The following is a 14,642-nucleotide window of genomic DNA, read 5'->3' on the forward strand; positions in this document are numbered from 1 at the left end:
GATGGGGACAGGCTCTCTGCTGCCTGATGAGAGCTTGCTACAAGGATTAGGTCCTTGTCAGGGTGAAGGTCAAGATGATCACTTAGCTCTGGTGTCCCCAGAACTCACCAACAAGGAAGATGAGACTGAGCTAGGTTTCCAGAATGCTGTAACAGAGAAGAGGGAAGAAACTTAGCTTCTCTCAAATACAACTCAGATTTCCCTTTGCATATTATCTCCCCCTTTGTCTTTTAAAGTGGGATTGATCACTTATATTTCCAACTCTCGAAATTACTCATCTTCCCTTCTACTTTCTTTTGCTTCAGATCATCTCAAAATGCCAAATGCACTTTATCATTCTATCACCTAGCAATACTTTGATGTGTATTATATTTTTGTATAATAAGAGGCTTAGCCTACAGTCATGGATTAAAGAAATGTACTTAGACTTGAGTTTTCAATTAAGGTTCAGTTTATAGTTTGGAATCACTGAGCCCACTGATAGGCCAATACCTTTGTTTATCAGTCATCTCCTGTCTGCAGACTCTTGGTATAAACCTGGCCTTTCTGAAACACTTGCTCTCTGGTTCCTCTCCTTCCTTATGGCTGCCAAAAAAAAAATGTCTTTAGAGCAGAGCTATGATACTGTCGCAGTATTTCTCCTGTGCAGCATCTTCGGTGGCTCACCATGGCCCAAAGATTAATCCAAAGGATGGAGTTTGGAATAAAAGGTCTTCCACAATTGGCCTCATCCTACAGTTGCAGCCTCAGAAGTCAAGGCTGCCCTCACATATTTATAAGATGCAGTGTCCAGACATGCCTCACCCCTCCTTCCTCCTCTGTAGCTCATGATGTTCTTTTGGACTGGAATGTTCTTTTCTCTATTTTTTCTGATAAAAGCTTATCCATCCTATAAAACAGGGGCTGGCAAACTACAGCATGGGATCAAATCTGGAAACTGCCTTTTTTTGTAAATCAAGTTTCACTGGAACACAGCTGTACCCATTCATTCACATATTGTCCATGGTGCGCTCTCACTATGACCAAATGGCCTGCAAAGCCTAGAATATTTACTAGGTGGCCCTTTCTAAAAGCACGTTGCTAATCCCTGCTCTAAAAGCCCAGTTTAAACACCACCTCCTCACACTCCTCAGATTATGCCGTTAGAAGTAATTTCTCCCTCTCCTGTAGTTCCATGGTGCTGGGTCTCTTACCAAAGTCATCAGAGGCATCTCAAATGGATTACAGAGGCCTGTGGGGCAGGGAACATGTATTGTTCAACTTCACGTCTCCGCAGCACAGAGACAGTTGCTTAAAGACATTCGCTGAAATGTTTAACTATTTTGAATGACTATTAAGTCAGATAAAGAGCAATGCTTTACCGAATCAGGTTATATAACTACTAGATCAAGGGAGAAGTAAATACAGATTGAGGAGACAAATTATGCTCCCAAAGCATAATAAATATAGGTGTGATTGTCAGGCCACAAAGAAAGGTGGGAGAGGAGGCAATGTGAAAGCTTATTTTCCAAGGAAGGACATGAATATTGACTTAGAACTCAGACAGAAGCGGTAGACCGTTCCCATACTGTCACTTATATGATTTCTAATTCAATTAATTTCTTTTTTTAAATTTAATTTTATTATGTTATGTTAGTCACCATACAGTACATCATTAGTTTTGTTTTTTTTTTTAAAGATTTTATTTATTTGACAGAGAGAGCACAAGCAGAGGGAGAGGGAGAAGCAGGCTCCCCACTGAGCAGGGAGCCCGACGCGGGACTGGATCCCAGGACCCTGAGATCATGACCTGAGCCGAAGGCAGATGCTTAACAGACTGAGCCACCCAGGCGTCCCTACATCATTAGTTTTGATGTAGTGTTCCATGATTCATTGTTTGCATATAACACCCAGTGCTCCATGTAATACGTGCCCTCCTTAACTGGCTTGGGGAAAGGGTAGAGCAGAATTAGGAGAGGCGGAAAGTTCTTCTGAGAGCTGTTGATGCTTGGCTAAAACAGCTGGAGAAGAGCTAACAGAGGCAACCCACAGGGGGAGGAGGAAAGAGGCTTATCTTCAAAGCTCACCCCTTCAGGGATTTATTAGCAAGAAGAAGAGCAGAATCTGACGGAGTTCTGCTTAATGACAGAAGGAAAAAGGATGCTCAGTTTCTGCCATGGGAATGTGAGACCCGGAGAGAGGAGGGGACGGTCCTGGAAGGCAGATTTCCCATTTCTGAAGCTCTAACCCTTGACAGAAAATAAGGAACATCCCAAAAGATGGCATGACCCTGGAGCAGCCAAGGATGGGAGGCCCCAGCTACTGGTTAAGAAAGCCTGGAAGTTACTGTTTTCCTCAGCTGTCACTTCTCTTTCATTAAGTCAACTTAGTTCATAAATGTTGTTTAAAGCCTTAGATAGTTCTTCCTCCTCTTGTATTAATTCCCTAATATGGAGGCTCAGCGATCTAACACGTCGCAAAAAGCCAGACTTTGATTCAAAGAGGGAAGGCTTAGCCACACTTCCAAGCGGGTTAGGGAATGGGGAGATTTCGGAAGGCATTATCCGTGCCAGACTCACAGATAATGGGTTCTGAGTTCTCACCCGAATCCAGGTGGGGACCTGGGAGTGATGAGCAGCCCTGCTAAAGACGTTCTTCGGAGGCACTGGTGCCCAGAGCGGGCTGGGGGAGAATCCTCTTCTCCCCGCAGGGACAGGGCTGTCAGATCACTTCCATAAACATCCGAGGCCCAGCCCACTCAGCAGCTGTTTCCTGCATTTGAGCAAAGCCTCCCATTAGGTACAGAAAAGCAGGTGTGGGCGCTCTGCATATGTCTTAGACAGATGATGCAATTAAAAGGAAAAAAAAAATCACAGCTTAACTCTTCCCCATAAAGCAAAAGGCAGACCCAAGTACAAACAGGCAAACTCAGTCTTACATTTCCAGGCAACCGGTTCCTAGCCAAAAAGCAGAGAATGGGTAACAATAATGAGCACAAGGGAGTGGAGCAGAGTTGATTTCATTTTGCTCCAGCGTATGCGAAAGCCTTTCAAGGCAGAGTGACTGCAGAAGTGAAAAGAAAGTCCGCGTAAACGGACGCAAGGACGGCAGAGCTTTTCGAAATCAAAGGGCCGGGCGCTGTCAGACACCAAGTGGGAAGTGTGTAATGCAAAATGAAGTCCAGGAGCGCTAACACAAACAACCACATCTTCCCAAATCACAGCAAGACGGCACAGTCTCTCTGGCGCAGGACCTTTGTTTGCAAAGATTCGGTTTTGGACAGGAATCATACAAGCTTGCTGCTGAAGAAAAAGCGAGAGCTGAGTCCAAATAAAAAAATCAAATACTCAGTGATCCTCTTTGCTCACATGCCGGCATCGATGAGGAGCATCCAGCCATGAGGTGTTTGCCTTTTGACCATCTCCTGGGGCTGCCGCCACCTGCTGCAGGGAAGCGAGGAGGGTCACCAAGGCCATCTCAGCATCCTGTTCGGATGCCCGAAAGCACACCGCCGAGGCATGTCACATCATCTGCTTAAATACTCTTAAAAACACGCCTGAGGTGTTGGCGAGCATGTGGAGAGGTTGGAACCCTTGTGCGTTGCTGGTGGGAACAGAAAATGGCGCAGCCACTGTGGAAAACAGGTTGGCAGTTCCTCAAAAGTTAAGCACAGAATTACTATACGACCCAGCAATTCCACTCCTGGGTACCTACCCCAAAGAACTGAAAGCCAGGACTCTGACAGTTATCTGTACACAATAGCCGAAAGGTGGAAACAACCCAACCGTCCATCAACCGATGAGTGGAGAAATAAAATGTGGTATCCTGCACAAAAAGGAACAAATTTCTGACACATGCTACGGCATGGATGAACCTTGAGAACATTACGCTAGGAGAAATAATCCGGACCCAGAAGAAGAAATACTGTTAGGATTCCACTTGTATGAGGCACCTAAAATAGGCAGCTTCCTGAGGCAGAAAGGAGAACAGAGGTTACCAGAGATTTAGGAGCAAGGGAAATGGGGAATTATTGTTTATTAGGTACAGCTTTGGGGATGATGAAACAGTTCTGGAAGCGGAGAGTGGTGATAGTTGTACAACATCATGAATGTATTTCATATCACTCGATGTGCTTAAAATCATGAAAACGATAAATGTTATGTTTATGTATATTTTACTACAATTTAAAAGAAAGAAAAAAAAAACACATGATGTTTCATGTCTCAAAAATACTCCACTCTTTTTAAGAGCTGGGTGTTCTTGTAGATGCTGGTTTCACAAGAGCTCTGCTAAGGCAGATGGTGAAGGTCTAGTGACCAAGATAGAACCATGGCAACCTAGCCCAAGGGCTCCCGGTGCGAGGGCAGGCCCCATGACACTCATCAAGTTGGAGGTAGTAGTGGGGTGCGGAGGGATGAAACAGCGTGGAGGGGACAAAAAGGCACAAGGAATTAGAATACAACCCACTTCTATTGCTGCGGGGAGGGAGAAGGCAGAGTTTCTCCCCTACCTCCCATCGCCCGACCACATCTTTCTTGTCAATGGCCATGGGTATATACACGTAGAATATAGGTCAAGGACAGTGCCTGGATTTGAGGCCTTGACTCAACCACTCATAAACTGCTCACCTCAGCAGGTCCCTCAACCACGCTGGGCTTAGCGTCCTCAGCTATAAATACAGGTCCTGATACAACACATCACCCCCTTCCCCCAGTTGTGTGAGTGCTGTGTTACACGAAGGAGGTGGACCCAGGATTCCAACAGCTAGTACCATGAATGAGGTCTCGTGATCAAGGTGGGTTAAAGGTGTCTGAGCACAAGCCCCCAAAACGGGCTGCACGGCACATGTGTAGCCTCAGGAAAGCCTTGATTTCTGTACCCCACTACCCCAGCATTGTTGCTGGCCCACAAAGGGTAGTTGAGGGAAAGAATGTCTAAGGCTGCACTGTTTGTCTTCAAGGAGTACACAGCCTAACTGGGGAGAACACAGGCATATGAACAGATAAATTACAGCAAAATATGGTTAAGTGCCAAACCGGAGATATGATCAAAGTCTTATGGGACTCCAAAGGAAAATTCCAACTTTTTGCTGCTCCTTTTCTTGGTCTTTTATTCTTCTGCCATGTATTAAGAAAGCAAGCAAAGACTCTGAATGCTAGAAATGCAGGCTACAGGAAAGTGCTCTAAGCTGGAACTTCTGTTGCTGGGGTTGCAACTCAGGGGCCCATGGCCAACAGGTTGAGTGAAATATTGAAGGGAAGTGGAAGGAGGGGTCTTGGATTGCAAACTGGGAATTCATAGTGAGTTGATAAATGCAAAATTAATGGCAGATAGAATAGTCATTCCAGTAGCACCTCAAACATTTATCATTATTTTTTAGACACCATTCTTAAATAAGTGATCCATGAAGCTTTAGCACCAAAGGGATCTAGGTGAGCACACAGGCCAGGGTTTCTCATCTCAGCACCACTGACATTTGGGGCTGGACAGTTCTTTGTTTAGCGGCTGTCCTGTGCATTGTAGGGTGTTTAGCAGTATCCCTGGCCTCTCCTTGGGTTGGGGGGCAAAATAGCTCCTAGTCAAGACCCACTGTAATATGGAAATTGTCTTTTGGCCTGAAAGGACATTGGAGTCACCTAGGGAGCTTAAAAAATCCAATACCCAAGCTGTGCCCCAGGCCAGTTAAACTGGGAGGTGGGAGCCAGCCATTGGTATATTTCAGATAGGCCTCAAATATCACACACACCCCCTGTGATCCCAATGCACAGCCAGGGTGAGGACCACTGATCTAGAACAATAAGGGAACTCACAGTTATTGAGTATCTCTAAGATGGAAGGTATTTTACATACGTCTCATTTAAAGCCAACAACTGCATGAAACCACAATTGTTTTCCTAATTCACCTAGGAGGAAAGGGAATCTCAGAAAAGTTAAGGAACTTGTCCAAGAGCATCCCAGCCAGGAACAGTAGTTCTGCAAAGGGCAGGTTCAGTGGCCAGTGCTGGACTGTAAATGGAAGACAAAGCCAAGGACTGGAGGGTGGACAGGAGCAGAGCAGAAAAAGGCACTCAAAGCCCAAGGTGAAGTCTGAGGTGGAAGGGGGGAGCCCATGATTACAGATGGGTACCTCACCGAAGCCATTTTCTGATTAGAATGAGGTCAGCACAGGCGAGAGGCTGAACACACAGATCCACTTTTTGTTTCTCTCTCTGTTCTATGGGGAAAAAGAAACTACTCCCAGAAAGATAGTGGGGTGCAGAAGCCATAAGGACATAGTTAGAGCAATTAAGTTAGATCAGGTAGGCTTTGGAAGTCTAAGAAGAAAGGCAGCAACTTTTACACTGGAGCTGGGATAATCCTGGAAGCTTCTAGCAGTGGGGTGGAGGAGAAGGCTGTTTCCTGTTTAGCCATTATAAGGAAAACTAGAGTCTTGGTATAAGGTAGGGAAAATATGGACCGGCACGCTAGACGCTTCATGTTTATTATCTTACTGAATCGTTGCATATCTCTAAGAGAGCGTGGGCATGTATCTACTCTTTGCCCATTCACACTCAGAGGAGACCTGTCAGACACGGCACCACAGTGGGTCTGTTCCATCTGAAGGAAAGGTCTGCTACAGACGCAGCTGTCCCTTAGTCCATTCGAGCTGCTGTAAGACACCCCCCAGACTGGGTGGCTTGTAAACAACAGATGTTGATTTCTCACAGCTCTGGGGGCTGGGAAGTACAAGATAAAGAAATCTGCTTCCTAGATGGTTGTCACTAGGGGTCAGGGATCTCTGCGGGGCCTCTTTCAGAAGGACACTAATCCCATTCATGAGGGCTTTGCTCTCATGACCTAATTACCTCCCAAAGGCTTCATCTCCTAAAACTACCATCTTGGGGGTTAGGATTTCAATAAATGAATTTGGGGGAGACATAACTGGGGGAGACATAAACATTCAAGTCATTGCAGTAACTGGAGGAAACCCACTTAATGTACCTATAATAAGCAAATATCCGTCAAGTTTATAAATATAAATTGAGAAGTAAGGAAAATCAGACACTGGGAGAAAAAAGAAACAGGAGCAATTTCTAATAAAAATTGTTAAAGGCTGGTTACAGAAAGAAAATTCCTTACTTTACAATAGCCTAACTATGGAAGGAGCTGAGATGCCCTTCAACAGATGAATGGATAAAAAAGATGTGGTTCATATATACAATGGAATATTACTCAGCCATCAGAAAGAATGAATACCTGCCATTTACATCGACGTGGGTGGAACTGGAGGGGATTATGCTAAGTGAAATAAGTTAATCAGAGAAAGACAATTATCATATGGTTTCACTCATATGTGGAGTAATAGAAACAGCACGGAGGATCATAGGGGAAGGGAGGGAAAACTGAATGGGAAGAAATCAGAGAGGGAGACAAACCATGCGAGAAATAAACTGAGGGTTGTGGAAAGGGACGTGGGTGGTGGGATGGGATAAATGGGTGATGGGCATTAAGGAGGGCATGTGATGTGATGAGCACTGGGTGTTATACACAACTAATGAATCATTGAACACTACATCAAAAACTAATGATGTACTATATGTTGCCTAATTGAATTTAAATTAAAAAAATGAAAATTCCTTACTTTGATAAAAGTTATATATCAGAAAACTCAGCAAACATCTATTAGAAGCATTCCCAATGAAAAAAGACGGTGGAGGAGTAGGGGACCCTATTTTAACTGGTCCCCAGAATTGAGCTGGATATCTACCAGACCACTCTGAGCACCCACGAAACCAGCCTGAGATGTAAGAAGATCTGGATCTCTACAAACAGAATATCGCAGGCGGTTGGTTTTGAGGTACTAAGCGGAGAGCCGTGATTCTGCGGGCAGATATCGGAGGATAAACGGCAGCGGGAGGGTGCCTGGACGGGGGGATCCTACATCTCCAGTGAGCGACAGCCTCGCGCGCTGCGGACGGGGCACAGACTCGCAGACCAGTAACGTCGGGAAAGGACTCTAGGGCAGCCCCCGGGCAGAAACCCGGAGCGGCGGGGTCGCACCCACGAACTGGGAGCGGCTGGCGGTTTTAGAAGCGCAAAGGGCAGAGACGTGCCCCGACCTGGAGGCAGGACTGGGAGCGCTGCGGAGGGGCACACAACCCAGGACGCTGCAGTTTATAGCAGCACGGACAGAAACGGAGACGGTGTGGCCTGGAGAGCTCACTGAAGAACAGACTGCGGTCTCTCTGCTCTGAGGCAGAGGCTTGGAAACGGTCTCTTCTGCTCTGACTCGCAGAAGAGACACAGAAAGCCGCCAGGGAAAGCCGCCAGAGAACAAAAGCCCCAAAAACACTTGTTCCCACTGAGCCCATCCCCCGCCACAGGGGCGCAGGGCAACTCCGCCCAAACAGGGTTGCCTGAGTAACAGTGCGGCAGGCCCCTCCCACAGAAGACAGGCTGGGAAAACAAGAGACCAGCAACCCTAAGGTCCCAAGAAAACAGGTGCATCTTGCTTGGGTTCTGGTCAATAATTTGGACTCTATACATTTCCTCAAACACCCATCAACAAATGACTAGGAGGAGGAGCCCCCAAAATAGAAAAGACTCAGAGATTATGACTTATGCTGCAGATTTACAAATGGATGCAGATATAACCAAGATGTCGGAGATGGAATTCAGGCTAGCAATTGTGAAGACAATGGCTAGAATGGAGAAATCAATTAATGGCAACATAGAGTCTCTAAGGGCAGAAATAAAAGGTGAATTGGCAGAACTTAAAAATGCTATCAGTGAGATCCAGTCCAATCTAGATAATCTAACAGCTAGGGTAACTGAGGCAGAAGAGAGAATAAGCGACCTGGAAGACAATATGATAGATAAAAAGGGAAAAGAGGAGGCCAGGGAGAAACAACTCAGAATCCATGAAAATAGAATCAGAGAAATAAGTGACACCATGAAGCGTTCCAATGTCAGAATAATTGGAATCCCAGAGAGGGTGGAGATAGAGAGAGGACTAGAAGATGTATTTGAGCAAATCGTAGCTGAGAACTTCCCTAATTTGGAGAATGAAACAGACATTTGAGTCCTAGAAGCAGAGAGGACCCCTCCCAAGATCAAGGAAAACAGGCCAACACCCCGGCATGTAATAGTAAAACTTGCAAATCTTAGAACCAAGGAAACCATCTTAAGGGCAGTTAGGGGGAAGAGATTCCTTACGTACAGAGGGAGGAACATCAGAATAACGTCAGACCTATCCACAGAGACCTGGCAAGCCAGAAAGGCCTGGCAAGACATATTCAGGGTACTAAATGAGAAGAACATGCAGCCAAGAATACTTTATCCGGCAAGGCTTTCATTTAGAATGGATGGAGAGATGCAGAGCTTCCACGACTGGCAGAAACTGAAAGAATATGTGACCACTAAGCCGGCCCTGCAAGAAATATTAAGGGGGGTTCTGTAAAAGGAGAAAGACCCCAAGAGTGATCTACAACAGAAATTTACAGGGACAATCTATAAAAACAATGTCTTCACAGGCAACATGATGACAATTAATTCATATCTTTCAATAATCACTCTCAACGTGAATGGCCTAAACGCTCCCATAAAATGGCACAGGGTTGCAGATTGGATAAAAAGACAGGACCCATCCATATGCTGTCTACAAGAGACTCCAGACTGAAAGTGAAGGGATGGAGATCCATCTTCCATGCCAGTGGACCTCAAAAGAAAGCTGGGGTAGCAATTCTTATATCAGACAAATTAGATTTTAAACTAAAGTCTGTAATAAGAGACACAGAAGGACATTATATCATTCTTAAAGGGTCTATCCAGTAAGAAGATCTAACAATTGTAAATATCTATGTCCCCAACATGGGAGCAGCCATCTACATAAGCCAACTGTTAACCAAAATAAAGAGTCATATTGATAACAATACGTTCATTGTAGGAGACCTCAATACTCCACTCTCAGCAATGGACAGATCATCTAAGCAGAAAATCAACAAGGAAACAAGAGCTTTGAATGATACATTGGACCAGTAACGTCGGGAAAGGACTCTAGGGCAGCCCCCGGGCATTGGACCAGATGGACCTCATAGATATTTACAGAACATTCCACCCTAAAACAACAGAATACTCATTCTTCTTGAGCGCACATGGAACTTTCTCCAGAATAGACCATATACTGGGTCACAAATCAGGTCTCAACCGATACCAAAAGATTGAGATTATTCTCTGCATATTCTCAGACCACAATGCTCTAAAACTGGAACTCAATCACAAGAAAAAATTTGGCAGAAATACAAACACTTGGAAGCTAAAGTCCACTCTGCTCAAGAATGTTTGGGTCAACCAGGAAATCAAAGAAGAACTTAAACAATTCATGGAAATCAATGAGAACGAAAACACATCGGTCCAAAACCTATGGGATACTGCAAAGGCGGTCCTAAGGGGGAAATACATAGCCATCCAAGCCTCACTCAAAAAAATAGAAAAATCCCGAATTCACCAACTAACTCTACACCTTAAAGAACTAGAGAAAAAGCAACAAACGACGCCTAAGCCACGCACTAGAAGAGAAATAATTAAAATTAGAGCAGAAATCAATGAATTAGAAACCAGAAACACAGTAGATCAGATCAACGAAACTAGAAGTTGGTTCTTTGAAAGAATTAATAAGATCAACAAACCACTGGCCAGACTTATCCAAAAGAAAAGAGAAAGGACCCAAATTAATAAAATTATGAATGAAAGGGGAGAGATCATGACTAACACCAAGGAAATAGAAACAATTATTAGAAATTATTATCAACAACTATATGCCAATAAACTGAGCAATCTGGATGAAATGGAGGCCTTCCTGGAAACCTATAAGCTGCCAAGACTGAAACAGGAAGAAATTGACAACCTGAATCGGCCAATAACCAGTAATGAGATTGAAGCAGTGATCAAAAACCTCCCAAAAAACAAGAGTCCAGGGCCTGATGGATTCCCTGGGGAATTCTACCAAACATTCAAAGAAGAAATAATAGCTATTCTACTGAAGCTGTTTCAAAAAATAGAAACAGAAGGAAAACTTCCAAACTCATTCTATGAGGCCAGCATTACCTTAATCCCCAAACCAGGCAAAGACCCCATCAAAAAGGAGAATTTCAGACCGATATCCCTGATGAATATGGGTTCCAAAATCCTCAACAAAATCCTAGCTAATAGGATCCAACAATACATTAAAAGGATCATCCACCACGACCAAGTGGGATTTATCCCCGGGGTGCAAGGGTGGTTCAACATTCGCAAATCAATCAATGTGATAGAACACATTAATGAGAGGAGGGAGAAGAACCATATGGTCCTCTCAATTGATGCAGAAACAGCATTTGACAAAATACAACATCCTTTCCTGATTAAAACTCTCCAGAGTATAGGGATAGAGAGAACATTCCTCAAGCTCATAAAATCCATCTATGAAAAACCCACAGCGAATATCATCCTCAATGGGGAAAAGCTGAGAGCCTTTCCCTTAAGATCAGGAACACGTCAAGGATGCCCACTCTCACCACTATTGTTCAACATAGTACTAGAAGTCTTAGCAACAGCAATCAGACAACAAAAAGAAATAAAAGGTATTCACATTGGCAAAGAAGAAGTCAAACTCTTCTCTTTTCGCAGACGACATGATACTTTATGTGGAAAACCCAAAAGACTCCACCCCCAAATTACTAGAACTCATCCAGCAATTCAGTAATGTGGCAGGATACAAAATCAATGCACAGAAATCAGTTGCTTTCTTATACACTAACAACGCAACTGTAGAAAGAGAAATTAGAGAAACGATTCCATTTACAATAGCACCAAAAACCATAAGATACCTCAGAATAAACCCAACCAAAGAGGTAAAGGATCTATACTCTAGGAACTACAAAACACTCATGAAAGAAATTGAAGAAGACACAAAAAGATGGAAAACTATTCCATGCTCATGGATTGGAAGAATAAACATTGTTAAAATGTCTATGGTACCCAGAGCAATCTATACCTTCAATGCCATCCCGATCAAAATTCCAATGACATTTTTCAAAGTGCTGGAACAAACAATCCTAAAATTTGTATGGAATCGGAAAAGACCCCGAATCGCCAAGGAAATGTTGAAAAAGAAAAACAAAGCTGGAGGCATCATGTTGCCCGATTTCAAGCTATATTACAAAGCTGTGATCACCAAGACAGCATGGTACTGGCACAAAAACAGACATATAGACCAATGGAACAGAATAGAGAACCCAGGTATGGACCCTCAACTCTATGGTCAAATAATCTTTGACAAAGCAGGAAAAAATATGCAATGGAAAAAAGACAGTCTCTTCAATAAATGGTGCTGGGAAAATTGGACAGCCACATGCAGAAGAATGAAACTCGACCATTCTTTAACACCATTCACAAAGATAAACTCAAAATGGATGAAAGACCTCAATGTGAGACAGGAATCCATCCAAATCCTAGAGGAGAACATAGGCAGTAACCTCTTTGACATCACCCACAGCAACTTCTTTCAAGATACATCTCCAAAAGCTAGTGAAACAAAAGCAAAAATGAACTTTTGGGACTTCATCAAGATAAAAAGCTTCTGCACAGCAAAGGAAACAGTCAACAAAACCAAGAGGCAACCCACAGAATGGGAGAAGATATTTGCAAATGACACTACAGATAAAGGGCTGGTATCCAAGATCTATAAAGAACTTCTCAAACTCAACACCCAAAAAACAAATAATCAAGTCAAAAAGTGGGCAGAAGATATGAAAAGACACTTCTCTGAAGAAGACATACAAATGGCTAACAGACACATGAAAAAATGTTCATCATCATTAGCCATCAGGGAAATTCAAACCAAAACCACATTGAGATACCACCTTACACCAGTTAGAATGGCCAAAATGGACAGGGAAAGAAACAACAAATGTTGGAGAGGTTGTGGAGAAAGGGGAACCCTCTTACACTGTTGGTGGGAATGCAAGTTGGTACAGCCACTTTGGAAAACAGTGTGGAGGTTCCTCAAAAATTTAAAAATAGAGCTACCCTATGACCCAGCAATTGCACTACTGGGTATTTACCCCAAAGACACAGATGTAGTGAAAAGAAGGGCCATATGCACCCCAATGTTCATAGCAGCAATGTCCACAATAGCCAAACTGTGGAAAGAGCCAAGATGCCCTTCAACAGATGAATGGATAAAGAAGATGTGGTCCATATATACAATGGAATATTACTCAGCCATCAGAAAAGACGAATACCCAACTTTTACATCAACATGGATGGGACTGGAGGAGATTATGCTAAGTGAAATAAGTCAAGCAGAGAAAGTCAATTATCATACGGTTTCACTTATTTGTGGAACATAAGGAATAACATGGAGGACATAGGAGAAGGAAGGGAAAAATGGGGAGGGGGAATTGGAGGGAGAGATGAACCATGAGAGACTATGGACTCTGAGAAACAAACAGGGTTTTAAAGGGGAGGGGGGAGGGGGGATTGGTTAGCCTGGTGATGGGTATTAAGGAGGGCACGTACTGCATGGAGCACTGGGTGTTATACGAAAACAATGGATCGTGGATCACCACATCAAAAACCAATGATGTATTGTATGGTGACTAACATAACATAATAAAATTTAAAAAAAAAAAAAAAAGAAGCATTCCCAATATCAGGATAAAAAATAAAAGATAAAAAATCCCACTAACATTATTTTCTAAACTCTGGATCATTCCAAAATTTTTTGAAGGTCTGAGCCTTTCAGTGCCACAAGACAGGAGAGAAATAAGAGGTAGATTATGTCATAGGAAGACAAAATTATTATCTATAGATACCAAGATTTTCCATCTAGAAGAATCCATGTCAAATAACTGAAAAAATTTAGAATTGTTAAAGGAGTCTAGCAAGATGTCCAGGTAGAAAATAAATATATAAAATAAACTGATTTAACACATACTGGCATGACTAATTGGAAATATAGTGGAAAAAAAGATCTTCTACCATATTAGCAAAACCCATAAAATACCTACAGATAAACCTAATAAAACATATGCAAAGTCTAGATAAAGAAATTTTATTAAAGAACACAAAATGGGAAGATAAGCTACATTCCTGAATCAAAAGAATCATGTTATTAAGACATTTCTTTTCCTCTTCAAATTAATCCATAAATTCATTGCAATCTCAGTTAAAATTTCAATGGAAGTTTTACGGAGTTTCACAAACTGATTTTAAAGTGTATGTAGAACAAATGTACAAGAAGACTCAAGGAAATTTAGGAAAAGAACAAAGTGTTTGGGTAGGGAACTGGGGAGGGGGCAGAAAGTTGACCTTTAAAAGAATACAACATAAAACTATAGTAATGAAAACAATATGGTATCAAAGCAGGAAGAGCCAAATAGATCAATGAACTTGAATCCACATATATATCAAGAATCCACATATATTTGATCCAAATATCTATATATATTTGAATTTAATATATGGTAGAGGTGGCATCTCAGGTTAGTGGGGGAAATTTAATAAATAGTGTTGTGACAACCGTTTATCTATTTGGAAAAAGGAAGTTAGATCCCTACCTCACACCACACACAAAAATTAATTTCAAATAAATCAATATTTAAATATACAAAATGAGTATAAAAGTAATAGAAGAAAATATT

General features: G+C 42.7%; 1 protein-coding gene across 1 annotated transcript in view; it reads right to left on the reverse strand.

The window, feature by feature from the left end:
• The window catches only part of THSD4 (thrombospondin type 1 domain containing 4), a 561,701-nt gene that overhangs the window by 91,066 nt on the left and 455,993 nt on the right, over positions 1-14,642 (reverse strand). The window lies entirely within an intron of this gene.

Source organism: Halichoerus grypus, chromosome 8 (genome assembly GCF_964656455.1).
Source record: "Halichoerus grypus chromosome 8, mHalGry1.hap1.1, whole genome shotgun sequence".
Taxonomy (NCBI): Eukaryota; Metazoa; Chordata; class Mammalia; order Carnivora; family Phocidae; genus Halichoerus; species Halichoerus grypus.